This window comes from Euleptes europaea, chromosome 17 (assembly GCF_029931775.1).
Source record: "Euleptes europaea isolate rEulEur1 chromosome 17, rEulEur1.hap1, whole genome shotgun sequence".
Lineage (NCBI taxonomy): Eukaryota > Metazoa > Chordata > Lepidosauria > Squamata > Sphaerodactylidae > Euleptes > Euleptes europaea.
In genome coordinates this window covers 18,332,480-18,344,476 of record NC_079328.1, presented here as the reverse complement: position 1 = coordinate 18,344,476, position 11,997 = coordinate 18,332,480, and positions in this window count along the sequence as shown.

Below are 11,997 nucleotides of genomic sequence, written 5' to 3'. Positions count from 1 at the left end.
TCCCCTGGAGAAAATGGCCACTTTGGCAATTGGATTCTATGGCAGTGAAGTCCCTCCCCTCCCCAAACCCCACCCTCTTCAGGCTCCGCCCCCAAAACCTCCCGCCGGTTGTGAAGAGGGACCTGGCAACCCTACAAATAACCACTGAACATCCCTTGCCTTGAAAGCTCTATGGGGCCACCACAAGCCAGCTGTGACTTGATGGCAAAAATAAGGGGGAGGGCAGGGCATTTTTCTCTAGGCTTGTTGGCAACCCTAGAGTCCACCCTCCAAAGCAGCCATTTTCTCCAGGGGAATTGATCCCTATCGTCTAGTAAACTTCTGTAACTCAAGGCTATCTCCAGGCCCCACCTTGAGGTTGGCAACCAGAGTTCCACCAGACCTGCTTTGCTTCAGAAAAAAGAGCAACTACCCAAGATGCAGGCAGCTTATTGTCCCATAGGACTTTCTGCACGTGACACAGGTGCTTTTCCACTGAGCCATGCCCCCCTCCCGCCCTAGCCCCGAAAGCATTTGGGAGAGAGTTACAGTAGATCTACCTGAGCAGAAAAATCTCATGGTGTAGCCATCCAGGGGCTTTCTATTTCTGAATAGTGTCCAGCTCACGTGGAGTGATGGTATTGCTTTACTCTGCTCTGGTTAGACCTCACCTAGAGTATTGTGTTCAGTTTTGGGCACCACAATTTCAGAATGATGTAGACAAGCTGGAACATGTCCAGAGGAGGGCAACAAAGATGGTGAAGGGTCTGGAGACCAAGTCCTATGAGGAAAGGTTGAAGGAGTGGGTATGTTTAGCCTGAAGAGAAGACTGAGAGGGGATATGATAACCATCTTCAAGTACTTGAAGGGCTGTCATATAGAGGAAGGTGCCAAGTTGTTTTCTGTTGCCCAGAAGGTCGGACCAAAACCAACGGGTTGAAATTAAATCAAAAGAATTTCTGTCTAGACAGATTCAGATACGTAGTTTATTTGTGGCCCTTGGCCAGATAAAACAAGATACATGGACTAAAATGGTCTTACCGACAAAGGTTGTTCTGTCTAGACATTAGGAAGAATTTTCTAACAGAGCGGTTCCTCAGTGGAACAGGCTTCCTCAGGAGGTGGTGAGCGCTCCTTCCCTGGAGATTTTTAAGCAGAGACTAGATGGCCATCTGTCAGTAGTGGTGATTCTATGACCTTAGGCAGTTCATGAGAGGGAGGGCATCTTGGCCATCTTCTGGGAATGCAGTAGGGGTCACTGGGTGTGTGGGGGGGAGGTAGTTGTGAAATTCCTGTATTGTGCAGGGGGTTGGACTAGATGACCCTGGTGGTCCCTTCCAACTCTATGATTCTATGAATGTGTGGGAAGGCTTAAAAAGTACACATTAGACAGTTCCTGCATTTTTAAACAATCCTCCGACATTCAGAAAATTATCATGCTAAGGCCTAGTCTTCTCCTTGATCTGCAGGGAGAGTTTCTTTAATGGGGAGATGGGACATTATGAAACTCTTTTGAATGTATAGGTCAGCCCTTATCCAAAAATGGTCATTCACTTTGTCCCTTTAAAAAGATAATTAGAGAAAATATATACCTGATTCCCTTTTACCTTTGCAACTTAGCCCAGAGTGGCCACACATGTTTTTACATGCATATATTTGTTCCAGGAAGGGAGGTGGCATGGCATAGCCTGATTTCATCAGATCTTGGAAGCTCAGCAGGGTCGGTACTTGGAAGGGAGACCACCAAGGAAGACTCTGCAGGGGGAGGCAATGGAAAAACCACCTCTGCTTCTCAATTGCCTTGAAAGCCCCTTGCTGGGGTCCCCCGCACTTTGTCTGTGACTTGACGGCGCTTGCACAGAGATTTGTTCCATTGGGGAACCTTAAAGGGCTTTGGCCCATTTCTACCACTAGGAGGCATATTGTTTCCATGACCCAGTTTTCAGGCTGTACTCGAAAAACCTGATCAGACTTTGCACATGCACACAAGAGCAAACGTAGCTGAACACAGCAGAGTTCCTCGGCTTCCTGTGGTAGAGCAAGAAAACTCTGCTGATGCAGTCCCTGAATGAACAAATATGAAGAAGAGCGTTTAAACTCAGAGAATTCCTCAAGAGGCCCAGGTTTAGGGCTGCCGATCTCCAGGTGGGGCTTGGAGATGTCCCGGAATTACAACTGATCTTCAGACTAGGAGGAGGAGGAGGAGGGAGTTGGTTTTTATATGCCCACATTCTCTACCACTTAAGGGAGAATCAAACCGGCTTACAATCACCTTCCCTTCCCATAACAGACACCCTGTGAGGTAGGTGAGGTCTGAGAGAATATGACTAGCCTAAGATCACCCAGCTGGCTTCATGTGTAGGAGTGGAGAAACCAACCTGGGTCACCAGATTAGCCTCCGCCGCTCACGTGGAGGAGTGGGGAATCAATCCCGGTTCTCCAGATCAGAGTCTACTGCTCCAAACCACCGCTCTTAACTACTATACCACGTTGGCTCTTTACAGAGACCAGTTCCCCTGGTGAAGACAAACTCTATGGCATTCCTGTTTAAATCCCTCTTCAAATTCTCTCCTCCCCAGGCATCACCCCCCAAATCTCGAAAGAATTTCCAAGGCTGGAGTTGGCAACCATTACTAAGGTACACATTTGCCACTCAGCTATCCTGACCTCTTCCTAATTAAACACCACGATAATTAAACACCAAATTCCCCCAGGCCAGCCCACCCCCTGGATTCTTGGCCCTGGATTTATGTAATTCCATATTTGACTCTGCTTCTTTTGCTGTTCCCCTTGAGGATGTTGTGGGTGCAACAGGAGAACTTGCACGTGGAAAACTGAATTCCTACCCAGCCGGGCAACAAACTGGTGTGGGTATTCTCTCACGCTTGTTTGCCATCTAGAGTTGTGAGTAGGGTTGCCAGGTCCCTCTTTGCCACCGGCGGGAGGTTTTGGGGGCAGAGCCTGAGGAAGGTGGGGTTTGGGGAGGAAGGACTTCAATGCCATAGAGTCCAATTGCCAAAGCAGCCATTTTCTCCAAGTGAACTGATCTCTGTCGGCTGGAGATCAGTTGTAATAGCAGGAGATCTCCTGCTACTACCTGGAGGTTAGTGAATCCCTAAGGAAATGATCTCAGTACACAGCCACTAATTTTCTTTAACATATGCACTTTTACTAATATGTTACTGCAATATGCACACTGTATATGCTTAACACTATATAACTAAGTTCTAAACTACAAACAGCCTGAAATCAATGTCAATTAGGCTTGTATGCATTTACACAGTTTTTTTCTTTGTAATACAATTATTCCAAGTTATAATACCCCCAGGGGGAATATTTCTTACGACCAGCAGCAAGGTCCATAAAGTCCTTAAGATGTGTTATACTTCGCCACAAATCAGGCATTGCCTGATTTGTGGCGAAGTATAACACATCTTAAGGACTTTATGGACCTTGCTGCTGGTCGTAAGAAATATTCCCCCTGGGGGTATTATAACTTGGAATAATTGTATTACAAAGAAAAAAACTGTGTAAATGCATACAAGCCTAATTGACATTGATTTCAGGCTGTTTGTAGTTTAGAACTTAGTTATATAGTGTTAAGCATATACAGTGTGCATATTGCAGTAACATATTAGTAAAAGTGCATATGTTAAAGAAAATTAGTGGCTGTGTACTGAGATCATTTCCTTAGGGATTCACTACCTGGAGGTTGGCAACCCTAGTTGTGAGGTCAACTGAACCCCATGCCTAGCTACCCTGAGAAAGAAAGAAAAGGTAAAAATGTGACATTGGCTCTTGCTATTTTTATTAATCACTTCCTCACGTTTGGGTGGGAACAGGGAGACAAGCCAGACATTCAAGACCTTTTTTTCAGTGTAAATACCCACATACAGGGTTGCCAACAGGCCTGGAGAAAAGGGCCAGTCCCTTTAACAGAGTCTTGATGTACAGAATGAGCAGCTGAAGCTTTTCAAGGCAAGGAGGTAAATAGTATCACCTGTTAAATGAAGTAAAGATGGAAGCACCTGGTCATTACTGACCCATGGGGTGACGTCACGTCATGACCTTTTACTAGGCAGACCATTTTTACAGGGTGGCTTGCCACTGTCTTTCTCCCAGGGAGCTTTCACACACCCTGAATAACTCACTTTCAATGCACTTTAACGATAGTTTGCAAGTGGATTTTGCCATTTCACACAGTAAAATCCAGCTGCAAAGTGCATTGAAAGTGGATTGAGAGTGCACTATTCGGCATGTGTAAAAGTGGCCCCAGTCTTCCACGTTTTACCCTCCCAGCAAGCTGGGTACTCGTTTTACTGACCTTGGAAGGATGGAAGGCTGAGTCGACCTTGAGCCGGCTACCTGAAACCAACTTCCATTGGGATCGAACTCCGGTCGTGAGCAGAGCTTGGACTCCAGTACTGCAGCTTACCACTCTGCGCCCCAGGCCTCCTTCACCCATTAAACAACAAGAAAGTCGATCCCTTTGAAATGTGGTGTTGGAAGAGAGTGTTACGGGTACCCTGGACTGCCAAAAAAACAAACCAGCGGGTTTTAGATCAAATCAAGCCTGAACTGATCCCAGAAGCTAAAATGACTAAACTATCAAACTTTGGTCACATTATGAGAAGACAAGCGACACTGGAAAAGACATTCATGCTAGGAAAAGTTGAAGGGCAGCAGGAAAAGAGGAAGACCCAACAAGAGATGGATTGACTTTATAAAGAAAGCCACGGCCCTCAGTCTGCAAGATCTGAGCAAGGCTGTTAAAGATAGGACGTTTTGGAGGACATGGATTCATAGGGTCCCCATGAGAAGGAAGCGACTTGACGGTGGATAACACACATAACACAAGCCTCTATTAAAAGGGCAGGACATTTTTCTTTAGCCTTGTTAGGAACCCTACCCACCCCCTCCTGAGGCTTCTGACAAGCCAGGACTATAAAGAATATGGCATGAGGTTTTCAATCCCCATAACTGCAGTAGCATTTTTTTAAAATATCAAGGGCTGTATCTGTGTCAGTAGCCAGGGCACAAAGGGGAAGAGGCTGGCAAATCTTTTCCATCTGTACAGCAGGATCATTTTCAGCTAGACCTAGCTTTGATATGTCTTCGTGGTTTGGCTTTCTAGGAATGGTACCTTTCCTGACATGCTTTCCTGACACTGACATGCAATTTACTTGCTTACATGAGAATCATGCAGGTTCCAGTCTTCATAATAGGATCAGGGAGTTTGGAACTGGAGGCTTCTCCATGAAATGCCTTCTGTGCTCACCGAAGAGAGGCCTTCATTTGAAGAAAGGCTGCAGAAGCAGGAAGTGGGTGAGTAAGCTTTCTCTTGAGGTGGCAGCAGGTGAGGATCTGAAGTTTCGGTGGCAGGATCTGGCCCCACCTCCAACAGCTGGGGCTACTTCAAGCCTCAGAAGCCAAAATGCTCCAAAGCACTCTATGTAGGGTTGCCAATCTCCATGTGGGGGCTGCAGATCTCCCACTTAGGATTGCCAGGTCCCTCTTCACCACCGACGGGAGGTTTTTGGGGCAGAGCCTGAGGAGGGCGGGGTTTGGGGAGGAAAGGGACTTCAACGCCATAGAGTCCAATTGCCAAAGCGGCCATTTTCTCCAGGTGAACTGATCTCTATCGGCTGGAGATCAGTTGTAATAACAGCATCTCTCCAGCTAGTGCCTGGAAGTTGGCAACCCTACTCCCGCTATCACAATTAATCTCCAGGTGACAGAGATCAGTTTCCTTGGATAAAATGGCCACTTTGGCAATTAGACTCTATGGCATTGAAATCCCTCCCCTCCCTAAACCCCACCGTCCTCAGGCTCCGCCCCCCACAATCTCCAGGTATTTCCCAACCCAGAGCTGGCAAATCCTACCTATTATGAAAAGCTAGCATTTTACTTGTAGGATGTTTCAAGGTTACTGTACCCATAGTTGCTGTTTAGAACAAGGAATTGGAGGAGGGAGCACTTTGCTTTCAGCTGCAGCTACAGGACATGGTAGCAGGGATGGGGAAAATGTTGACCATCCGGGAGAGTGAGGTTTAGTACTGAACTTAGGGTTGCCAACAGAGCTGGAGGGGGGAATGTCCTGCTCCCTTCATAGATGCTTAGCGTGTGGAAACGGGCAGGGGAATCTTTTCCTGGCACACAGATAAATAACAAGTATCCCACTTGGAATACTGTGTGCAGTTCTGGTCACCACAACTAAAAAAGGGTATTACAGAGCTTGAGAGGGTGCAGAAAAGAGCAACCAAAATGATTAGGGGACTGTCCTATGGGGAGCGGTTAAGACGCTTAAGGCTGTTTAGCTTGGAAAGAAGGCGGCTGAGGGGAGACATGATAGAGGTTTATAAAATTATGCATGGTTTGGAGAGAGTGGACAGGGAGAAGTTTTTCTCCCTCTCCCATAATACTAGAACACGGGGTCATCTGCTAAAGCTGGAGGGTAAGAGATTCAAAACAGATAAAAGGAAGTATTTTTTCACACAACGCATAGTTAAATTGTGGAACTCCCTGCCCCAGGATGTGGTGATGGCTGCCAGCTTGGAGGGCTTTAAGAGAGGAGTGGACGTATTCATGGAGAAGAGGGGTATTAATGGGAATTAGTTAGAATGGATACTAGTCATGCTGCATATCTATTCTCTCTAGTATCAGAGGAGCATGCCTATTATTTTGGGTGCGGTGGAACACAGGCAGGATGGTGCTGCTGCACTCGTTTTATTTGTGGCTTCCTAGAGGCACCTGGTTGGCCACTGTGTGAACAGACTGCTGGACTTGATGGGCCTGGGTCTGATCCAACAGGGCCATTCTTATGATCTTATGTTCTAAAAGCATTAGTTAAGCATAAGTTAAAGAGACAGGACACGTTTGGCCCATGCTACTGGTGACCCCTGAGACATACCAACCCATTTCTCCACATCTGCAGCTAAGAGTAAGTACAAAGTGCATGAGTTTGCTGAAGGTGGACAAATGCCATTTTTCTGGATCTTGTTAGGGGAGGAAAAAGAAAAACCCACTGGTGTGTTGAGGCGTGGCCTTGATAGGGCTGCCAGGTCTTTTAAGTGGTCTGGCTCCTGTGCCTTAGAGTAGCCCCCTCAGGAATACATTTTTGAAAGTGAAGCTTTTCCTGGCAGAGACACAAAGCAAAGAAGGGAAAGATTCATATGCTTATTTTGGGCTTTCCCAGACTGCTTTTTGAGGTAGTAGAGGTAGACCAGTCATAGGAATCAGGAATTGTAGATACTGATGGCCCAAGGGAGAAAGGGAACTGAAATTCATTGGGTTGCTAACTGCCTGGAGGGTGGGGGATTGTCCTGTTCCTTTTAATAAAGGCTTAATGGGCTGTTATTTACCCAGTGATGCTATTTTCCTCCATGTCATGAAAAGCTTCACCTGCCAATTTCCATTCTTTAAGCCTCTATCAAAGGGACAGGACAGTTTCTCCAGGTATGGTTGCCAACCTCCAGGTACTACCTGGAGATCTCCTGCTATTACAGTCAGTTCATCTGGAGAAAATGGCCACTTTGGCAATTGGACTCTATGGCATTGAAGTCCCTCCCCTGCCCAAACCCTGCCCTCCTCAGGCTCCACCCCAAAAACCAACTGCCAATGGCAAAGAGGGACCTGGAGACCCTACCTCCAGGCCTGTTGGCAACCCTGTTATAGCTACTTTCTGTCTTCGGCTGTATCCTGTGTTGTGCGGTAAGCATGGGAGTACCTTCTAAAGTTGCACCCGAACCATGTCTGTGTACTGTATATCTGCAGGACACTTTCCTGGGAGTAAGCCCCATTGAATCACCTGGGACTTACTTCTGAGTAGACTTGCACAGGCTTGCTCCTTAGGAAACCTTGGCTTCAAGCCCTGGCTGAGCAAATGTGGCATAATTGTAGTCCTTAATGAAAGGTCTGGTGCCAGCCTGTACCAGCTGCTCCCCCTCCCTTGCTTCCTTTTCCATTTTTGGACCACAGCATGCCCAGCTGCCTTGACCATCAAAGGCATCTGCTGCTTTGGCAGGCCCTGGGAGCATCTGCAGAGGTGGCTTAAAATTGCCAGCATGTTGTAGTGGTTAAGAGCAGCAGACCTAACCTGGAGAGCCTGCTTTGATTCTTCACTCCTCCACATGAAGCCTGCTGGGTGACCTGGAGCCACTCACAGTTCCCTTAGAACCCTCTCAGCCCACGCAGAGGCAGGCAATGGCAAACCACCTCCAAACGTCTCTTGTCTTGAAAACCCTACGGGGTCGCCATAAGTCAGCTGTGACTTGACGGCACGTGCACGCACACTAGGGCCACCAGTTCTGGGTTGGGAAATACTGGGAGATTTTGGGGGCAGAGCCTGGGGAGGGGAAGGATTTCAATGCCATAGAGTCCAGTTGCCAAAGCGGCCATTTTCTCCAGGTGATGGGATCTCTATCAGCTGGAGATCAATTGTAATAGCAGGAGATCTTCAGCTAGTAACTGGAGGTTGACAACCCTAGTGCGCGCGCACACACACACACACACGCTGTTGCAGTCCTGGATGCCAGCTGGGGAAAGGCTGTTAATGCATCTTGGGAAGGTGGGGGAGAAAGGAAATATTTTGAGACTGAAGCCACAACAGGGAAATCCTTGGGTATGTTGACGTTACAATCCTAACCTGCCTTCACAGTCATGTTCGCATTCCTAGTAAACCTGGGAACTTTAGTTTTGTGCCTGGGCAAAGGATCCCGGAGAGGATTCTCTGCACCCTTACAGGTCCCAGGATTCTGAGGATGAAGCTGTATTAGCTGAACTGGGATAAAACTAACATGCAGAGAAAGGCACAAAGGAGAGAATAACATGTGACGAACCAGTGTCTGCATTGAAAACGGCAGTCCTGTGCTGAGTCCGCCCCCCCTTGGAGGGAAGGCAATATGGTATAGCCCGATCTCAGAAGCTAAGCAGGGTCAACCCTGGCAAGTATTTGGATGGGAGACCACCAAGGAATACCAGGCTTGCTATGCAGAGGCAGGCACTGGCAAGCCAGCTCTGTTCGTTTCTTGCCTTGAAAACCCCATAAGGGGTCGTCATAAGTCAGCAGCAACTTGACAGCACTTTACACACACAAACTCAACAACATTTATGTTTGGAGGAACATTTCCAGAGTGCTTGGATGAATGTCGGTGACTGTTGTTTGAAGATGCCGATCAGATTCTTGGGGGCGGGGGATGCATGCTCAACCCTTGCCTGAGCGGGAGAGGCAGCTCTAAGCGCCCTCCTTAGGATTCCTTCTCTTGATCCTGATGGTTTGGCTCACTATTGGCCAGTCACAAATAACAACCCCATGGGCAGGGGCCTGAACTGGTCGTGGTAGCAGTAGCCCAACTCTAAACATTCTTAGATGAAGATGCTAATCTGGATTCATTCTACTGTGTCTTCTGGTCCAGTTTTGGGACTGAGACTGCTGTGATCACTCTGGTGGATGAACTTCACTGGGGGAGACAGATGGTGGCACACGACTCGGTTGATTTTCCTGGACTGTTTGGCAGCCTTTGATACCATCCACCCCTCTATCCTTCTAGACCATATGTTTGGGATGGAAAATCAGTGGTTGCATTCTTACTTGACAGGTTGGTTCTGGAAGATGGTGGTGGGAGACTCTTCTTCTGCTCCATGCCATTTATGCTACGTGGTTCTGCGGGCTGTGTCTTCCATGCCATGCTATTGAACATCTAATGTCTAGAGGGTTTGGGGCAAGCGGTTGTGAAGGATATGCAGCTCTTTCCCTTTCTCATTGAGTCCAAGTGAGGTAGTCATCATGAGCAGATGCCTTAAGTTAGTGAAGGGGACCAAGGTTCAGTTCAGATGACTGAGGCACTGTTGATCGGTGATGGAGTCAGCCAAGGAATTGGGGATCTGATCTGATCTGAATGGGGCTTTCTCCCCTTAAGGGATCAGATCCACAGCTTGGTGATGCGGTTAGATCTGGTAAGTGGACCTCAACTAGTCATGTGGAAGGGGAAATAGTACAGTATTTTTTGTCTAGGTGCTTCTGTTCATACCACCACCACCACCCCACTAACACATCCTGAAATTTAACTTCTAGAGATTCCAAAGAGATGGCTGAAATCTGAAGGACTCCAGCTCGCATGGAGAACTTGGAGAAGCTTTTAAATGCAAAGCAAAGAGAAAACTGATGTGTGCACCAGCAAATATGGCTGTCCCTGGTAAATAAAATGGAACGTCAGAATCTTAGGGCTATCTTGATGGTAGAAAAAAGTCCTACACTCATTTTCTGCTGGTGCTGGCTTCTAGCAGCCTGAACCAAAGTCCTTGATGCTCCTTTCAGCCTGAGCAGCTGGCCTTCTCTATGGTTAGTCCGCAATTTATTTCTGAAGAAGGAAAAGCCCATCACTAGCAGGGGCTGAATTTTCGTGGCATCTGGACAAATGCAAAAGTGAGACAAGACTGTTCCAGTGACTTCCTGCCATGTTAGAAGCTTGGTGTGTGACCAGGATGGGACAGCTGTGATTGACAAATGCTGCTGCTTGGACTTGATATGCACTTTCACCTTGGATGCCAGGGAAACGAGATGACCGCCAACAACAACTGGGCTTCTTGGCAAGGGTAGGGTAGGTGGGGGTGGATTTCCGGCAAGACGGAGCACAGCTGCTGCGAAGTCTTTTCACGATTCTTTGTGGGAGGGTGAGAAGAAGGCAGAGAGGACCACCAACTTGGCTTTGGCTCCTGGACTTTTTGAAGGGACATTTCATAGTTCTGGTTTCTTCTGTATGAACTTTCAACCCTAAAGGAATTCTCCATGGCCAACATTAAACGGATTAATAGTTACACCAGTGTGGTATATATACTTCTGTACATATTTGGCTGTTAGCTGTATTTTTAATAAAGAAAGACACATGTGATATTAGGTCCAGCATGGTGTAGTGGTTAAGAGCGGCAGACTCTAATCTGGAGAGCCGGGGTTGATTCCCCACTCCTTCACATGAAGCCTGCTGGGTGACCTTGGGCCAGTCACAGTTCTCTCAGAACTCTCTCAGCCCCACCTACCTCACAAGGTGTCTGTTGTGAGTGTGTGTGGAAGGGAAAGCGATTGTAAGCTGAGACTCCTTATGGTAGAGAAAAGCAGGATATAAAAACCAACTCTTCTTCTACTACTAGTTACTCATTGGCCTTTTATGCAGAGATGTTTCCCCACTGTCACCCCCACCAACTGCTTCAGGGCTTCCTTTTGATTATGCATGCTCATCCAGTGGTGTTTATAAAATTAATCTCACAAGACAACTTTGAAGATGAGTTACTGAACAGTGCTTTACAATCCAACATCTACTGCAACACTGGACCTAAGAGACTCTACTCCAGATACATTTGGACGCTGCCAAACGTTGCCCTCAAACCAGAGCCAGTAATTCTAATGCTGTAAGTTGGTTCAGAAATGTTAAGAATCAAGTTCTGAATGCCAAGCTTCATCGCCAATCAGCAGAATTTTGTTGAGATAATGAAATATACTATTCAGGGAAGACCATGTGTGGCTGCAATAGGCATCTTCAAGGAAAACAATCCAAAGAAAGAATTTAAAAAAGGAAGGCCCTCAAAGAACACAGAGCACAAAGATATTCCACTGATTCTGATAGAAACTTGGAGCAAACGCCCACAATTTACACCCAAGAAAGTTGCCAAAAACTATAGAGTGCCACCTGTGCCTCTGCCCAAAGGAAAACATAGTGAATCTGACTGTCGTCCTTGGAATGGAACAGGAGAAAGATAGTCCTTACAAACACTTGCACCGTTGACCATCTTTTGTATATAATTCATATAAGCATGGAACAATACCCACAGCTGGGGGGAAAAGGGATCAAGGCATTGCAGAACAGTGTGGAAGCAGCTAACATACTGATCAGAGTAAATTATGCCTTCCAGGAAAATAAATGGAGTACAGGAAAAATGGAATGGCTGTTGCAATTCGAGAGGTTCAAGGGAAAGCATTTATGGGACTGTTGTGGAACTGAAGAAGAGATGGTGATTTCACATCTC